The 17,708-nt window shown below is 39.1% G+C and overlaps 1 long non-coding RNA gene across 1 annotated transcript; it reads right to left on the bottom strand.

The window, feature by feature from the left end:
* Positions 1-9,634: 9,634 nt before the first annotated feature.
* Positions 9,635-11,728, bottom strand: LOC133877243 (uncharacterized). The gene is made up of 2 exons (XR_009901708.1): positions 10,686-11,728; positions 9,635-9,829 (listed from the first exon to the last, which is right to left on the bottom strand). It is a non-coding gene; the product is annotated as an uncharacterized LOC133877243 (long non-coding RNA).
* Between the last annotated feature and the right edge of the window lie 5,980 nt (positions 11,729-17,708).

The raw sequence follows: 17,708 nt of genomic DNA, 5'->3' as shown, positions 1-17,708 counted from the left end.
TCTTGTCGCATAGTTGTCCGTCCAGACGGCCCATGTCCACCATCCGGACGGTGCCCAGGTATATTTTGCCTGACGCTCATTTGATCCCCCAGCCTATAAATAGAGGCCCCTGGGCACTGAGAACTGCAAGAATTCGGTGTGAATTCCATTAGAGCTCAAAGAAGTCATCAATCCCTCTGAAGCCGTTTTACAAGTGTGCTGTGCTATAAACCGAAGTCTTTCTTAGAGGTCGGCTCTAAGGTAAGGAGTTCCATTGAAGACCCCTTCAGGTAGGAGAACCTGGTTGGGAAGCATTCATGTTGGGTTACACGTCTGAGATTAAGGTACGACCACTGCATCGATACATGTGAGTGTTACTGTCTTGTATCTAACTATGTCTTCTGAATAGTGGAATTCCTGGGTTTGGCTGCCCCGGAGTGGTTTTTCTCTTAACTGAGTTTCCACTTCGTCAACAAAAATCTGTGTCATTTACTTTCCGTTGTGCTTTAATTTTTGTTGACACTTATGCACACACTTTATTTTTAGAAGTCAATTTCTTTTTTCAATTGGTATCAGAGCGGGTACACTCTGTTTAGGATTTATCTCCTGAGTGTGATCCTCATCTCTTTGTGACTTCTATTTTTTGATTACACCTTTCATCATGAATTTGTCTCAGTTATCTAATGAGGATTCAGATATTAAGCTCTTTAAGGTTTTTAATAAATTGAAGAATGCTCAACATTCTAAAATTTCACATAAAGAGCTTAAAAAGGTGAAGCAAGAAAAAGAGTCATTAATTATGCAATTGCCTGAATCACTTGCTTTGATTGACTCTTTGAGATCTGAAAATACCATTCTATTTAACATTATTGATACACTTGAGAATAAATTAAAGGAATCTGAAAATCTCTTGGAAAAATTCTCAAGTGATAATCTGAAAAGCATGTTGTGTATTCATTCAGATATTTCGAACAAGCCTGGTTTAATTGTTGATGATTTGAGTGCTTCTACTTCACATATTTCTGAATTTGAATTAGATCCTGTTGATATTAAGCCTGTGATAGTAGATGCAGCTTGTTCAGAAAATTCTTGCTTGAATAATTGTGTGAAGCCTAACTCCAAGGATTCGGGAACACAAGGTAAGTTTGTTCCTATGTGTCATCATTGTGGGAAGGTTGGTCATATCAGACCAAAGTGTTATCTGTTAAAATCCCACAGACCTTGGAAGAAGCAAGAGGATTTCAAACAGGGCGTTATTGAGAAAACCTCTTCAGATAAATATGTCCCGCCCCATAGGTGGCATATATCTAAAAGAGGTAAGAACTTTATTGTTTGTGAAAATGCTAATCTTAAATTTGCAGAGCCCTTCAAGAAGCATTTCAGCAAACGAAGTCAGCCTAGCTGTTATCATTGTGGTGTCTCTGGACACATCAGGCCACACTGTCCTCAAATCCGACATCAGCAACCTCAGATCAGGAAAACAGAGCAAAAGACAGGTAAGCCTCATCATGTTTTTCGGCAACATCGGCATTATCCTCAAAGGGATTCTCCCTCATGCTATCACTATGGTAAGTATGGCCACATCAAAGCCGAATGCTTCAAAGTTAAGCCTCACAAGCCCAATTAGAATCAGACCAATGAAGGGCTTGTCAACATGATGAAGAATGTCCTAGTCAGACTGATCAATTGGGACATGGCTCACACCCCTACCTCACAGGTAAAGAAGGTATGGGTAAGGAAGGATGAGACAATTCACCCCTTAAGGGGGAGTGGACTCACCTAGTAGGTGAGGTCTCCCATGCCTAGGATTGTGGTTCCTAAATCCTAGTGCATGTCAGGTATGTTTGCATTGCATTGTCTACCTTGTCTTATCTTATTCATGCCTTGCATTCTGTTTGAGGAACTGTTTATTTTATCCCCATATTTTCTCTTGTTATCTTGAGAAGCTTCTGGAAATATATCTTTTGGGATGACAGTTAAAAGCACGTCGGGCCGCTGTTTTTTCTGTGTTGGTATTTCTAAACCTCTCTCCATGAGGATAGGTTTGGCTTTACCTTACATGCTGGGATTAGATGTCATTTCCTTTTCCATAAGCATGTCTTTGTTGTTTTTCTGTTTATTTGTTTTCAACAACAAAAAAAAAAAAAAAAAAAAAAAATTGGTGAGAATTTGCAGGATTATTTTTCTCTTGGCTTATTTGATATTGCATATATTCTCACCTGATATCTCAATTCTGTGAGCATCAATACTTTGCGTAGATGTATTTGAGAGTTTTATGACTATTTTGGCCAAGTGATTTTCATGTTTATGCAAAAGAAGGATAGCTCCTTTCCTCATGCGATGAAAAAGGGCACTATCCGAGACTCCCTAAAGGTACATCATTCCTTCTCTGACTATTTGCTTCTAGAAATTCTGAATAAGAGAAGAGGTTTGTGATAAGATGGTCAAATTGACCACAGGCTAGTTGAACCTAGCATCTGTAAATTTTGGCATTTCCTCTAACTTGCAGCACCATAAGAATTGAGCAGTTATTCGTATGAATTTTGTGTTTTAAAAATTGTCTATTCACTGCTTCTGTACTGAATTTGCATTATACCTTGCCCTTTATGAGCAAGTAAAAAATTTATCTTGTCCTTCATGGTACAAGTAAAACAATTCGGTGCTGTATCTCAGGCGGAGTGTATTAATGAGGATGGCTAGGCCCTAGAAAAAGTAAGGTTTGACTTTTGGCTAATCTGTCACGGATTCTCTCTCTTCTTTAGGAAATCCGGCTGCTCTTGTCATGATTTTTCAAACCTTGTCGGTTCAGTCTCCACACACACACGCATTGCTTGAGTTGAGTTGTCTATTTGACTTTTCTATGATTAGGAAAATTACTTGTGCTAATTGAAATCTTAACTCTCTTTTATATCTCTGTTAAGTTTTGAGATGCTCTCTGATTGTGTTATCAGTTGATTATACATGCGTGTTCTAACACTGACCTGAGAAAATTGATCTCTGTAAAATTTTCCTCAATTTTTCTGTGTTTCAGTGTGGAGCATCCGGACGGTCTATATTGACGTCTGGACGGCACTCTCTTGAAGTCCGGACGGGGATGGAGCCCACATGTCCGGACAGGACCTGATGGAGTTCGGATGCGTTCTGTCATCATCGTCTGAACGGTCTCTTTATTTCGTCCGGACGCACGCGACCAGTCTGCTCGTTTCCGAGGCAGTGAGCGTCCGGACATCATCAACCCACCGTCCGGACGGGGACCCCACAGAGGCTATAAATATCCCTGCTCGCCGCATTCTCACTCTACCCCACAAAATCTCACTTTTGGCTGGTTGTGAGTTTCCTTTTTGTGAGATTTTGGCCTTTTGCATTTTTCTCATATTCCAGGTATTGTGTTTCTGCCCTTATCTCTTCGATTTTTTTTTAAAAAAAAACCGTTAGAATGTTATTTATTTTTGGAATATGAGATGCATATATCTGCCATGTTGAAATTTCTTGGACTTAGTTGTGATATTATTTTGTATTTATTTTTTTCACAAGTCCTTTTAACTGCTATTATTCTGCCAAATTTTTGTTATCCTAACAAGAATTATTTTTTTTTTTTGGAATATTTTTTCTTTGGAAAATTCTTGTTGGATCTTTTGCAGAATCATGTCTGCCGGTAGTCCACCCCGCAGGGTCCGTCAGAGGCTTGTGGAAGATAGGGCTGCAGTTCAGGCCAAAATTATGGACCGCTCTGTCATTGCTGAGCGGAATGTCCTTCGGGCTGATATCATGGTGCCACCGCTGGACAACATACTTGACATCATCCAGACGTATAACTGGGGATATCTCCATAGCTGTGCTTGTGTGGTGTACACCAGATTGGTGAAGCTATTCTACGCCAACCTGGAGGTGGTGTAGAATGATGATCATGGAGTGGTGCTTCAGTCCTCCGTTGCAGGCCATCTCATCACTGTTGATCCTCAGGTCATCAGTCATATCATTCGAGTCCCAGTGCTCGAGATTTCGGCCAGCCCATACAATGAGGTGGTGCTTCCTCCATCCCTGGATGATCTCAGGGAATTCTTCCGTGCTGTTCCCCAAGGTGAGGAGCGCTCTACTGCCATCCGGATTGGTGCCCTGTCATCCACCCACCGCATGTTGGCCAAGATCATTCAGTAGAATATCTGGCCTGTTGCCCGGCACAGTGATCTGATCCTGAAATGGGCCTAGTTTGTCTATGCAATCCACCTCCGCTTACCTTTCCGCCTGTACAAGCACATTTTGGGGGTTATATTAGAGGCCCGTGATAAGAGCACTGCTGGTCTTCCGTTTGGCTGCCTCCTCACTCAGATTATTCTTCAGTCGGGCATCAATGTCAATGGTGAACCAAAGATGAAAATCCAGCAGCCCATCAGCAAGCAGACATTGATGAAGTCTAATGCGTAGCTGCGGAGAGATGACTCCGATGATGAGGTGCCTCCACCTGTTGCTATGCCAGTCGGCTTTCCAGATATGGCTTCATCCTCACATACTGTTCCGCCATCTGAGCCGGATGTCAATTATGCTCAGATTATGGAGGCTCTTGCTGCACTTCAGGGAGGGATGAGCAGCATACAGGTGTCTATGTCCTCCATGCAGTAGTCTATGTGTTCCATGCAGCAGTCCATCTCATCCATGCAGCTAGCTGTGCACTCCATCGACAGGCGCGTGAGCAGAACCAGCTGGACCTTCAAGAATGCCTAAAGTATCATCATCCTAGCAACAGTGATGATAAGGATGTTGCAGACGGGATTTTACCCATGCCTGAGGATGTTTGATTCCCTCTTATGATTGTAGACATTTTATTCTCTATTGTTATTTTGAGACAATTTCTGCTTTGTTAAAACTTTTTACTCTATTTCCCGGGTCCTTCTGAGACCGTTAAGGGGAGTAATTCTTATGACAGTTAGTTTTTATTACTCTGTTTTACCCTTTGTCCCTTTGTGACAAAAAGGGGGAGTAATTTTTATTTTTGGACCGAGAATGTATTTCCAAACCAGTCAAGTGATTTTTGTCCCAGAATGGCCAAATGGGGAGTTTGTTAGTATTTTGGCCTCATTCTGTGTTTGGACAAAATCACTTAAGTGTAAAGATGTTGTAAACAGGGATTCCACTATTTAGAGTCTGCAAGTCAGAAGAATCCAAGTTCCCTGTCAGCCGTCCAGACGATCGAGCCATCCTGTCCGGACGCCCATCTGTCCACTGTTCCATCAGTCCGGATGCCAGATAGACCAGCATCATCCGTCCGGACGAAGTGTTCATTCCGTCCGGACCCCATACTGTATCAAGAAGTTTCTGTGCCAGCTTGCATCCGTCCGAACGTTTCAGCATCACGTCCGGACGCCTCCCAATACTAGATCAGCTTCTGATTTCTTTCCAAGTTCCAAGAAAGAGAAGATCAGTCAACCGTCCGGACGATGTGGTATCCCGTTCAGACGCGCGTCTTCTTAAGGCAAGAATCGCAATTCAAATATGACCGTCCGGACGTCTGACAGCTATGGTCCGAACGGGCGTGCATCAACGAAGGAAATTGCCGATTCGACTTCATCCGTCCGGACGACTTCCTATCATGGTCCAGACGCACGCATTACCGATATGGAAATTGCGTGTTGAAGAATAGCCGTCCGGACGCTCGAGAGCCTTATAAGGAAATTACTTGCAGTGGACGTGCGACCGTTCGGACGATGTACCATCCCGTCCGGACGATGCCCTTAAACAGGAAAGATTTCCTTGCAAATTTTTCGAAAAATCTTGTCCCACAGCTGTCCGTCCGGACAGCCCATGTCCACCGTCCGGTCGGTGCCCAGGTATATTTTGCCTAACGCTCATTTGAGCCCCTAGCCTATAAATAGAGGCTCCTGGGCACTGAGAACTGCAAGAATTTGGTGTGAATTCCATTAGAGCTCAGAGAAGTCATCAATCCCTCTGAAGCCGTTTTACAAGTGTGCTGTGCTATGAACCGAAGTCTATCTTAGAAGTCGGCTCTAAGGTAAGGAGTTCCATTGAAGACCCCTTTAGGTAGGAGAACCTGGTTGGGAAGCATTCATGTTGGGTTACACGTCAGAGATCAAGGTACGACCACTGCATCGGTACATGTGAGTGTTATTGTCTTGTATCTAGCTATGTCTTCTGAATAGTGGAATTCTTGGGTTTGGCTGCCTTGGAGTGGTTTTTCTCTTAACTGAGTTTTCACTTCGTCAACAAAAATCTGTGTGTCATTTACTTTTCGCTGTGCTTTAATTTTTGTTGATACTTATGCACACACTTTATTTTTAGAAGTCAATTTCGTTTTTCATTAAGGAATTGTATGGTAATGATGATGACTTTGCTAGTGTGTATGGAGCATGTGAGAAGGCAGCGTTTGGTAAGTTCTATAGACTAGATGGGTACTTGTTTAGAGAGGATAGACTTTATGTGCCTAATATTTCTATGTGTGAAGCACATGGAGGTGGTTTGATGGGTCATTTTGGTGTAAGGAAGACTTTAGACGTGTTGCATGAACATTTTTTTTTCCCAAAGATGAAACGTGATGTGGAGGTGCTAGATGTGTTACATGTAGATAGGCCAAATCTAGTGTCTTACAACATGGATTATACACTCCTTTGCTCGTACCTAGTGCGCCATGGGTAGATATTTCTATGGACTATGTTTTAGGCTTGCCTAGGTCAAGGAAAGGTAGCAATTCAATTTTTGTGGTTGTTGATAGGTTTTCTAAGATGGCACATTTCATATCTTGTCATAAAACCGATGATGCAACCCACATCGCTAATTTGTTCTTAAGAGAGATAGTACGGCTCCATGGTGTTCCTAGGAGTATTGTGTCTAATTGTGATGTTAAGTTCCTTAGCTATTTTTGGAAAGTCTTGTAGGGAAAGTTGGGAACTAAATTGTTGTTTTCGAAAACTTGTCACCCCCAAACGGATGGACAAACCGAGGTAGTGAATAGAACTTTATCTACTTTGTTGCGCACTATAATTCCAAAGAACTTGAAAAATTGGGAGGATTGTTTGCCATTCATTGAGTTTCGATATAATCGGAGTGTTGATTCTACTACTGATTTTTCACCATTTGAGATTGTTTATGTTTTTAATCCACTAACTCCTTTGGATTTGCTGCCTTTGCTAGTTAATGAAAGGACTAGTTTGGATGGTCAAAAAAAGGTTGAGATGGTGAAGAAACTCCATGAAAGTGTACGGCAACACATAGAAAAGAAAAATGAGCAATATGCAGCCAAAGCCAACAAGGGTCGTAGACAAGTCATTTTTTAACCGAGTGATTGGGCTTAGGTGCATATGAGAAAGGAAAGATTTCCAGCCCATAGCCTGTCCAAGCTACATCCTAGAAGGGATGGTCCATTTCAAGCCCTTGAGAGAATCAATGATAATGCTTACAAGTTGGATCTTACAAGTGAGTATAACATTAGTGCTACATTTAATGTTTTTGATCTTTCTCTTTTTGATGTAGGTGACGATTCGAGGTCGAATTCTTTTGAAGAGAGGGGAATGATGAGAATCAACAAGTACCATTAAAGGATCCATTGCATGTTCTAGTTAGGCCTATTACTAAAGCAAGATCCAAGAATATCAAAGAAGCACTTAATGGGCTGATTCAAGAGATTTGTGGTGATTCTAAAACAGGGCATCCCAAGCTTGGCCATAGGAAGATGAAGGCGTAATAAATTTAATCCAAGCTATTGATGGGCGTAATTTCCTTAGCAATGGCATGGATTAACGACTTTTTATGGCTTGACTGGGAGTGGAATTAGAAAGAGAAAGTAGCTAATTACTTTCTAATTTCAGACCAATTAATTGGCTGACTGACTTTCCAATTCCATACCAATTATTTGCCTGATTGACTTGCCAATTCTATACCAATTAATTGACTGATTGACTTGCCCATTTCATACCAATTAATTGGCTGATTGACTTGCCAATTCCATACCATTAATTGGTTGATTAACTTGCCAATTTCATACCAATTAATTGGCTGATTGACTTGCCTATTTCATACCAATTAATTGACTGATTGACTTGTTTATTGCATACCAATTAGTTGGTTGATTTACTTGCCAATTCTATACCAATTAATTGGCTGATTGACTTGCCTATTATTAGTGCTAAATTTTAGGTTCCTATGTTGTTAGTCCTTTTTTTACCTATTTTCTTATTTTTGAAATACATTAGTTTTATTTTCCTTACAGTGGGCGTGTAGGGCTAAAAAGGTTATAAATAGCCTGCACTCATTGTAATGAAGTATCATTGAATGGAAATAAAAGAAAACGTGAGGTTTGTTTCCTCTATTGGTTTTTTAGAGAACTTGTGAACTTATCAAAGATTCTTCCTTGTGGCGTTAAAATTTTTAACCTACCGTTCGTGATTCAATTATAATCATTCAGTCGGGGTTTGTTACTTTATACCTTCGGTTTGCGTTTCATTCATAAATATTGAGTCGGAGTTTTCTATCAAAAACCTGAATTTTAGCTTTCTTGGGGCAAATATTCCAATATTGTTCGTTGGGTCTCAAAGCATGTCGGTTGAGGTTCGCATCAGTTGCTTTATTCAACTTCCACGTGTTTACTATAAAATAAAAAATAAATTATCTAGAGTTTTAAAATTAATATAAGATATGTACTTATTTAGTTGGTTAATAAACAAAAAATATAAACAAGTTTCTATCAAGTCAAGTTTTGAGCTACTATGGTAGGAACATTTCTAGTTTCTGTCCAACATATCTGTTCATTTTAACAACCAATGGGAATTTGAATTCGTGTACAATTACCAACTAAATAAACACACTGCATGTTGATCTATTAAAATCTTCTTGGAAATTTTATTACCGAATGGGAACTTTAGGTTAGGCGGACTAGGTCCACAAGCAGTACCCAATTGGGAGCCCGTAAACTCAAACGTTTTAACATTCTTAGTAGATTTACCTAAATAGCTTTTTGGCTATTTTGGTGTGCCAATTTGTTAAAATTGTCCAAAATGAGTCCCCAACAGCTTCACCAATTTGGTGAAAAAAAATTAATGATTCAACAATACTTAGCAACAATAGTGAGCAATGTTCTCTCACAAAAACGATAGAAAAAAAATGGTTAAATACAATTCACCCCCCAAAGTTGTCACCCATTTTCAATTCGGCTACCAAAGTTTAAAAATTTGCAATGTGCCCCCCCCCCCCAAAAAAAAAGTTTCCCAAATTGTCAATGTTGCCATTCCGTCTGGCTTATCCGTCAAGCCAAAAGGAATTTTGAACACGTGCATGTCACGTGACTTTTTTATGCAAATTTGTCCGTTTTACGCTCACTCCAAAACGTCGTTGTTTTGCCCTTCGGGGGTAGGGGTGAATTGAAAATTATGAAAAATTTGTGGAGCCAAATTGCAAATTTTTAAAAATACTTTTTTAAAAAAAAAAATTAAAAGGTTCTGAAATGGCCGCGTGCCACCCCAGGCGCCAGGGGTTGTTGCGTGCCACCCCGAGCCCTTAGGGTGGCTGCGGCCACCTTTGGGGGTGGCTTCCTAGCTGACAAGGGTTGGGGGTGGCACGCGGCCACCCCCAGTGTAACGCCCCCAAACCGCTATGGGTTAGGTTCGTCACTTTTCTCTTTAAACTGCAAAGATTCGTAAGGTCTGCCAAATATCTTAACTAGTATGCTGATTTAAATAAATAAAAATAATAATGGTTTCAAAATCTCAGAGTTTTTAATAAATGCGGAAACGGTCATTTAATTGTAAAAATACAATAACTGAAAATTTAATGGGGTAACATAAATGAAATGTCCTAATGCATTCCTAGATCCCATCCCGGCCACCTACGTCTCTCTGTTCATAACCTGAAAACAAAAACAAAATAAGGGGTGAGCACAAAAAAAACATGCTCAGTAAGGAATCCTCAACCATAAAACAGTTGAGTTAAATTCTTTTGAAAATCTTCAAACAATTGTCAAAAAAACTTCTTTTAAATATCTCCAAAACATTTGTCAAAAACTCCCTTTTATAAATATCTCCAAAACATTTGTCAAAAACTCCCTTTTTATACACAAGATAATATATATATATATATATTTGAAATAATCATTACTCATAGTATGCCCAATACACTATTACGCCCTGTGTACGTAGGGTTGCGCGGTCGTTGCTGTGACCCTGGGTGAGTAACGCGGTTTACCTGTGGCCACAGGCCCCACCCCCGTCAGCTAATTAATTGAAGTGCACTTAGACTGACATAGAGACAGATACCGCTGTCACTAAGCGAACCAGCGGGTGCGCTTCCATCTCGAGCTACGGTACCGAGCTAAATCTTGAAGGGTCTCGAATCTCTGCGGGTCTAGGGCCCAAATAATAGTCTCCTCCACACACGTGCCCTTTTCAAAAATATTTCTCCTTTATATATAACTCAAAGAGTTTTCTCCCAAAACTTTCTCATTCTTTTCTTGTATAACTTCTCACAAAACTTTCTCATTCTTTACTAGTATATATAGGGCAACGTGTTGGAGGGTTTTTTTACTCAAAATCACGATTTCAAGAATATCATTTTTATACTCAAAACTTTCATATCAAAACCAACAAATCCTTTATATAAATAAAATAATTTGAAATACCGAATCAAAATAGTTAATCGAAATTTTGCAAATAAAGGAATAATTAAAATAATATAATAATTTGAGAAGGGGTAAAGGGTTCCCTTACTTGGACTTTCCCTAATATCGGGATCGGGCTTTTACTCTCCTTGTATCACTTCTTGATTTATTAAATAATAATTTTCACTAGAAAAATCTAGTGAAAATGATGAGTTCGGTCACGGAAATTTCACCGGAAAAGTCACCGGAAAGTCGTCGGAAAATCACCGGAAAGTCGCCGGAAGTCTGCCGGAGATGGGTCACCGGCGGGTCGGGTTTCCGGGTTAGATCAATGGGCTCGGTTTTGGGCTGGGTTGAATCGGGTTCGAGCTGGGTCGTCTGTTTGGACCGAGGTTCACGGTTTGCGGGTCTTCATAATTCGGGCTCGTGCTTGCTGGGCCGTCTGGGTCGCGGGCTTCACTGGGTTTTCTCCCTTCTATGCTGGATCTCCTATATCCGGTCAGCCCCTCACCAAATCTCACTCTTGATCTCTCGCATTGCTCTGATTCGGCCAGATAAGGAGAAAAGGAGGATTTGGAAAAAGAGTTTGGTCACGGTCATTGGGTTTGCCGTCTGGGTCACGCACGGTCACTGCGTCGACGGTGGCTGGGTTCGCCGGTCACGGCCAGAACTGGTTCCGTCGGGTTCGGGCTTCACGGATTGACTGGTTGGGTCGCCGGGATAGACTGGGCTGACGGCCACTGGTTTCGGCCGGAACTATGGGTTCAGTTCACGGGTTCTTCGGATTCTTGCTGGGCTTGGCAGGTTCCGGTTCTGGGTTGCTGGGTCGGCTTCACTGTTTGGGTTGCTGCCGGTAATCGGCTGGTCACGGTTGCCCAGACCGAAACGTCGGAGGTTCGGCTGGTTACGGTTGCTGGAATTGGGCTGGACTGTCGGGCTGCTGGGGTTTGGGTTGCCGGGGTTCTTTGCTGGAAATCTGGGTTCTCGGTGTTATGGGTTCTCTGGCTTCGGTGGTATGGCAGAACCGAGTTGGGGTTTGGTCTGCCGAGATGGGTTTCTGGGTTCTGTTGGGTTTTGGTCTCTCTCCCTCTCGGGTCTCTCAGTTAATAATAGAAGAATGAAAAACAGCAAGAAGGAGAAGAAAGAAGAAAATACAGAAGAAGGAAGAGCTGCGATTTCTGCAGAGGGAATGTTCAGTTTTTATAGAACAACGATCGAGTGCTGTGGTTTATAATAAAATGAAGTGGAATTGGTTTGGTGAACACTGAACTTAGTGCTGCACTGATCGATTCAGTGGAAGATTAATATATCAGAGTGGAGAAGGTGGGAATAGTTGGTGCAGTGGAGAAATCATTCGAAGCAAATTGGAGAAGAATGGGAGATTAATGAATTCGCAGTGGAGAAATTTTGGTGCGATTATGAAATTGCAGTGGGGAAGGTGGTGCGATTATGAAATTGCAGTGGGGATATTTGGTGCAGTGGAACAGTGGTCGATTCAGTGGAGAGTAAATAAAACAGAGATTATGCAGTGCAGTGGCGAATTATTTTCTGCTTAGTGCAGAGTCCATTTTAGTGCAGAAAGAAGAACGAATAGAAAGAACTAAGAAGATGCTGAAACGGAATTATAAAATTAAAACAATATAGTATAATTTTTATAAAATAGGTAAATAAATTTCATGGTTAATTATATAAACTCAGAAAAATATTTTTGGTGATAAATTATCAGTTTATAAAAACACCGGTTAAATATTTATAAAAATAGTTTTATAAATCGAATGATTATTTATTCAAATAATAAATTTTATTATGAAAATATGTCTTAAAAATCTGGGACATTACACCCAGAGGGGTGGCTGCCCAACCGACAGGTACCCCTTCAGTATTTTCTTTAACAAATATTTTTATTTTATTTATTTAGATTTTTTTTAGATTTTCTATTTTTTTTTTAATTTTAATGGACACATGTCAACTTGCTATTGGATGTGACGTGGTTGACTAACGGAATCTGTTAACTTGGTGAACGAAAAACGTGTTCAGGGAATGATTTATAATTACAGTTTACTACAAGGACCCTCACAATTTGAAAATATATAATTATTGTTAGTCAATGTGTATATCTTAGTTAAATATAATTTTTTAGTTGTTAGCCAATATTTAAAAATTTGCAATTTGCCCCAAAAAATTTCCCAAATTTTCAATTCACCCCCCTAAAGGATAAATCGACGACGTTTTGGAGTGAGGGTAAAATGGATAAATTTGCATAAAAAAAAAAAGTCACGTGACAAGCACGTGTTCAAAATTCTGTCTGGTTTGACGGATAAGCCAGACGGAATGACAACATTGACAATTTTGAAAACTTTGGGGGGCACATTACAAAAAAAAAAAAAAAAAAACTTTGGGGAGGGAGGGTTAATGGTATTTAACCTATAACAAAAAATTACTAAAATTTTATCTCTTCCTTTTTGTTTTTATTTCTCTCTCATGCATCACATACAACCTCTATTTTGAAAAAGAATATTTAAATGAAACAGTGATGGTGAATAGTTAAAAATAGTGAAGCTGCTGGGAGTGCTTAAAAAAGTGGATGGCTAAAATAGAGAAAAGTGGTTTATGACTATTTTGACTAGTAAAATTTGGTGAGCCTACTAAGAATGCTACTATTTTCTCTACAACTTGATTTGGTGTTTAACAGTTTAAAGTGTTGTATTTTGAACAATTCAACTTAAATAGACATGATTTAGCAAAGAAAAATATACACAAAATGCCAAAAGCATTACACAAGTAATGTCCATTCATTAGGATTTTAATTACCGGTATGCCATTTTCATGGTCTAGGTTTCCGCTATAACTGTTCTTTTGAAGCACGTGACATTCAAATACAGAAAATCTGCTTTATCAAATATGAATGAGGACACGTTTTTTATGTGTTTTTAAATGAAAAAAGACAAAACAATACAGTCACCCAAATTTTACACTTGTTTATGGAAAAAAATGGTATCATTATCATGAAATTGAGTTTAATTTGGAGTCAAACGCGTTACATCGATTAGGTTTTCATATGGTTTTAGTTATGCAAAATTAAAATGAAATTTTGAGACGTTTTAATCATTCATTATGAAGTGAAAAATGATATAATCCCTATATTTTGGTTTGTCACTCCCATTTTGTCAAGGGTTCCAATCTTCTTTTTCTTTTTCTTTTTTCCTTATATATATATATTAGAAAAATTTCTTTTTTAATTTTCTTTTGTTAATTTATAAAAATATTTTGTTTTATTGAAAATATTTAGGGTCATTTTTTATAGTTTTGCGAAACAAAAATGATACATTTCAAATTTTTGGTAACTAGAAAGGAATATTAATGCAATCTTTAATTTGGAAGAAATATTATAAATCGAGTATTAGTTTGAGTATGTGTAATTTTTCCATAATTCTATTTTATAGCTTAAGTATAGTGATATTTATATGGTGATGTGTGATTTCATGCTTAGATATGCTACTATGCTAATATTCCCCAAAATTGTGGATTATTTGTGTACGAGTATAACCAAGTTATGAAGTCATTTGTTTCATGCTTAGATACGCTTGTATGTATGTATGTCCCCGAAGTTGTGGAATGCTTGTATACGAGTAGGGATATAAACGAAGCAGAGCTCGGGCTCGACTCGTGCGCAACTCGATTATTAAATGAGCTATTCGTGGACACGAAAATATACTCGATTATTAAACGATACAAACCTGTATAAAACTCGGCTCACTCATTTATATGATACTAAATCTTAGAGTTTAAGTGATATACTGATAGGGCATAGTGTATCTTCATCATATAATGTAAATTATGTAATAAACATATGATTCATCATTTATATCAACAAGACAACAACACTTATTTTGTATGACTAGTGACTAAGTATGTTCTAATCATGTAAATTATATAATATGATTTAACAATTCATGTGAATATGATATAAAAATTCATATGTGATATAATTAAGTCATATAATGTCACATAATTCCTAAATTCTAACTCATAAGTATACAATTCATAGTAATATAAACTATAAAGATTAAGAACTAGTGGTAACTGGATCACTTTACCACAAAAGATCGATATTTCTTTTTTCGAGCTGAGTTTAGCTTAATTTTTAATTTTTTAAACTCGTTATATGAGCTCGAGCTTGACTTGAGGTCGTAATAAATGAGCTCGAGAGTGGCTTGAGCTTGGCTCGAGCTCATGATAAATTTAATTGAGCCAAGCTTCCAAGCGAGAGATTAGAACATGTATATATACTCACAACTACATTTAATAGTATGTTGTAGATGAGTTTATATGTATATGCTTCCAAGCAGGAGAATGAAACATGTATATACATTCATAGCAACGTAGTATGATATAGTCTTGTTTATAAAACGCCAATGTGTACCTTATCAGCTATGAAATGTTTTAAAATGAAGTATTATATCAAATGATAGCTGTTATTGTATACATATGGTAGAAAGAAAGAAATATCGGCTCATTACAAAAACTTAATGAGTTTGATACTGTTGAAACCGTGGACTCATTCCACCTATGCAGACGTGGTCAACACCACACTATCGCGTAGATGTTGTTTTTGTTGTAGGTTTAGGTGTCATGTGCAGTAGATCATGTGCAAGCTTAGAGGTAATCGAAGGGACTCCTTCAAGATTGTTAGTTTTTGTGTTGGCTGCATTCTGTTAGACAAAATCACTTCTATGCAATGTTACTACTTTCACAGGGATGCTGGTTTATTCAGAGTCTACACTTCAGTTATGAGATTCAAGAAAACTCTGTGCAGAATTCAAATAAATTAGTTCAGTTCCCTTGCATCCGTCCGGACGACATGGTATTTCTTCCGGATAACGTGGTATTCCGTCCGGACACTCATCAGTCAACCACATCCGTCCGGACGACGAGAACTTTCCGTCTGGACGCCCATCAGTGTCTAAAAGCTTCGAACAGTTCAAGGTTGCATCCGTTCGAACGTAATGGCAAATCGTCCTGACGCTCTTCAGAGTTTGAGAAGATCTCAGTGTTCCAGTGAATCCGTCCGGTCGACGTGGCTATACCGTCCGGACAATGCAGTGTTTGACAAGCATTAGGGTTTCTGCCTCAAGACACAATTATGGGAAGATGGCTGTAACCGTCTGAACGATGTGTGATCCCGTCCAAACGATGTCTTCCATAAGGCAAGTTGTGCATACAAAGTTCAACCATCCAGACGTCAGTCTTCATGGTTCGAACGATCAAGCATCATATATGGAAATTGCGTGCACCAGTTCAACTGTTCCAGACATCAGCCTTCAGGGTCCGAACGCTCAAAGCCTTATTTTGGTAATTACGTTCAGCTGAAGTGCAACCGTCCGGACGCGGCCTTGTAATGGAAGCTTTCAGCGCTATTTTGGAAAGGCAATTGCAGTTTACCATCCGAACCCTCGGTCAAGCCGTCCGAACACCCTCCGGTATTTTGGTCATAACGTTTTACTCAAATATCAGATTTGACGAAATTGGCGTCGTTGGAAAGCTAACAAAAAATGATGTAAATTGATAGTTCAGAAGGCCATTAGAATCATCCGGACGGCCCTGTAGAATTTTCCAGAATTGCTTTTTGGACACAAAAATAGTAGCCCGTCCGGACGGCCAAGGCTACCGTTCGGATGTGCGTGCTAAAGACTCCGTTTTTTACTTGAATTAGGGCTTCTAAAGCCTAAAATTAAGGGGTTCTAGCCATGCATTCGACACAGAATTCGGGGGTGAATTCCTTATAGCTTAGAAAGGGTGTTTAGGGAGATATTGAAGATCTACTAGCTCTCTTGCTTTTGCCAGTGTGTGATTTGATCAGTTGTGAAGTCTATCTTAGGGGTTGGCCCTAATGTAAAGGATTCCATTGAAGACCCCTTTAGGTAAGAGACCTGGTTAGGAGGTGTTCGTGTTGGGTTACACGTCAGAGTTCAAGGTACGACCACTGCATCAGAGGTATGTGAGTGCTACTACTTTGTAACTAGCTTTGTCTTCTGAATAGTGGCTAGAGTGGTTTTTCTATTAATTGAGTTTCCACTTCGTCAACAAAATATTTGTCTCCTTTAATTCTGGATTTAATATTTTGTTGCACATTGTTCACACACACTTGTCAAAATTAGAAGTCCATTTAATTTTTTAATTGGTATCAGAGTAGGTACACTCTGTTTAAAGGATTTAATTCCTGAGTGTGATCCTCATCTCTTTGTGACTTCTATTTTTTTGATTACACCTTTTATCATGGATTTCTGTCAGTTATCTGAAGAAAATTATGATATTGAGCTCTCTAAAGTTTTTGCTAAAATAGATAAAATTGTTTCTCCAAAAGAGCTCAAAAATGTGAAGCAAGAAAAAGAGTCTTTGATTGTTCAATTATCTGAATCACATGCTTTGATTGACTCTTTGAGATCTGAGAATACCATGCTATTTAACATTATTGATACACTGGAGAATAAATTAAAAGAATCTGAGGATCTCTTGAAAAAATTATCAAGTGATAATTTGAAGAGCATGCTGTATTCATTCAGATATTTCTAACAAGCCTGCTTTAATTGTTGATTATATGAGTACTTCTACTTCACATGCTTTTGATTTTGAATTAGATTATGTTGATATTAAGCCTGTGATAGTAGATGCAGCTTGTTCTGAAAATTCTTGCTTAAATAAACACGTGATGCCAAAGTCCAAGGAATCAGGAACACGAGGTAAGTTTGTTCCTACTTGTCATAATTGTGGGAAAACTGGTCATATTAGGCCAAATTGTTATTTGTTGAAATCCCACAGGCCTTGGATTAAGCAGGATGCTTTGAGGAAAAGTGAAATTGAAGATTCTTCCTCATCTAAATATGTCCCTCCTCATAGGATATATATAAAAGGTAAGGGCAATGTTATTTGTAAGAATGCTAATCATAATTCTGCAGAGAATGTCAAGAAGCATTCAAACAAAAGAAGCTTGCCCACCTGTCATCACTGCGGCATCACCGGTCACATCCGACCCAAATGTCCACAGCTCCAAGCTCAGAAGTCGAAGGTTCAAAGGAAGCTTCCAGCAAGAGCTACATCAGACATTCTACCTTCGACAGCACATCAGGCTCCA

Source organism: Alnus glutinosa, chromosome 9 (assembly GCF_958979055.1).
Source record: "Alnus glutinosa chromosome 9, dhAlnGlut1.1, whole genome shotgun sequence".
Classification (NCBI taxonomy): Eukaryota; Viridiplantae; Streptophyta; class Magnoliopsida; order Fagales; family Betulaceae; genus Alnus; species Alnus glutinosa.
Note: the sequence above shows the minus strand (reverse complement) of the source record. Positions and strands in the feature narration are given on the sequence as shown.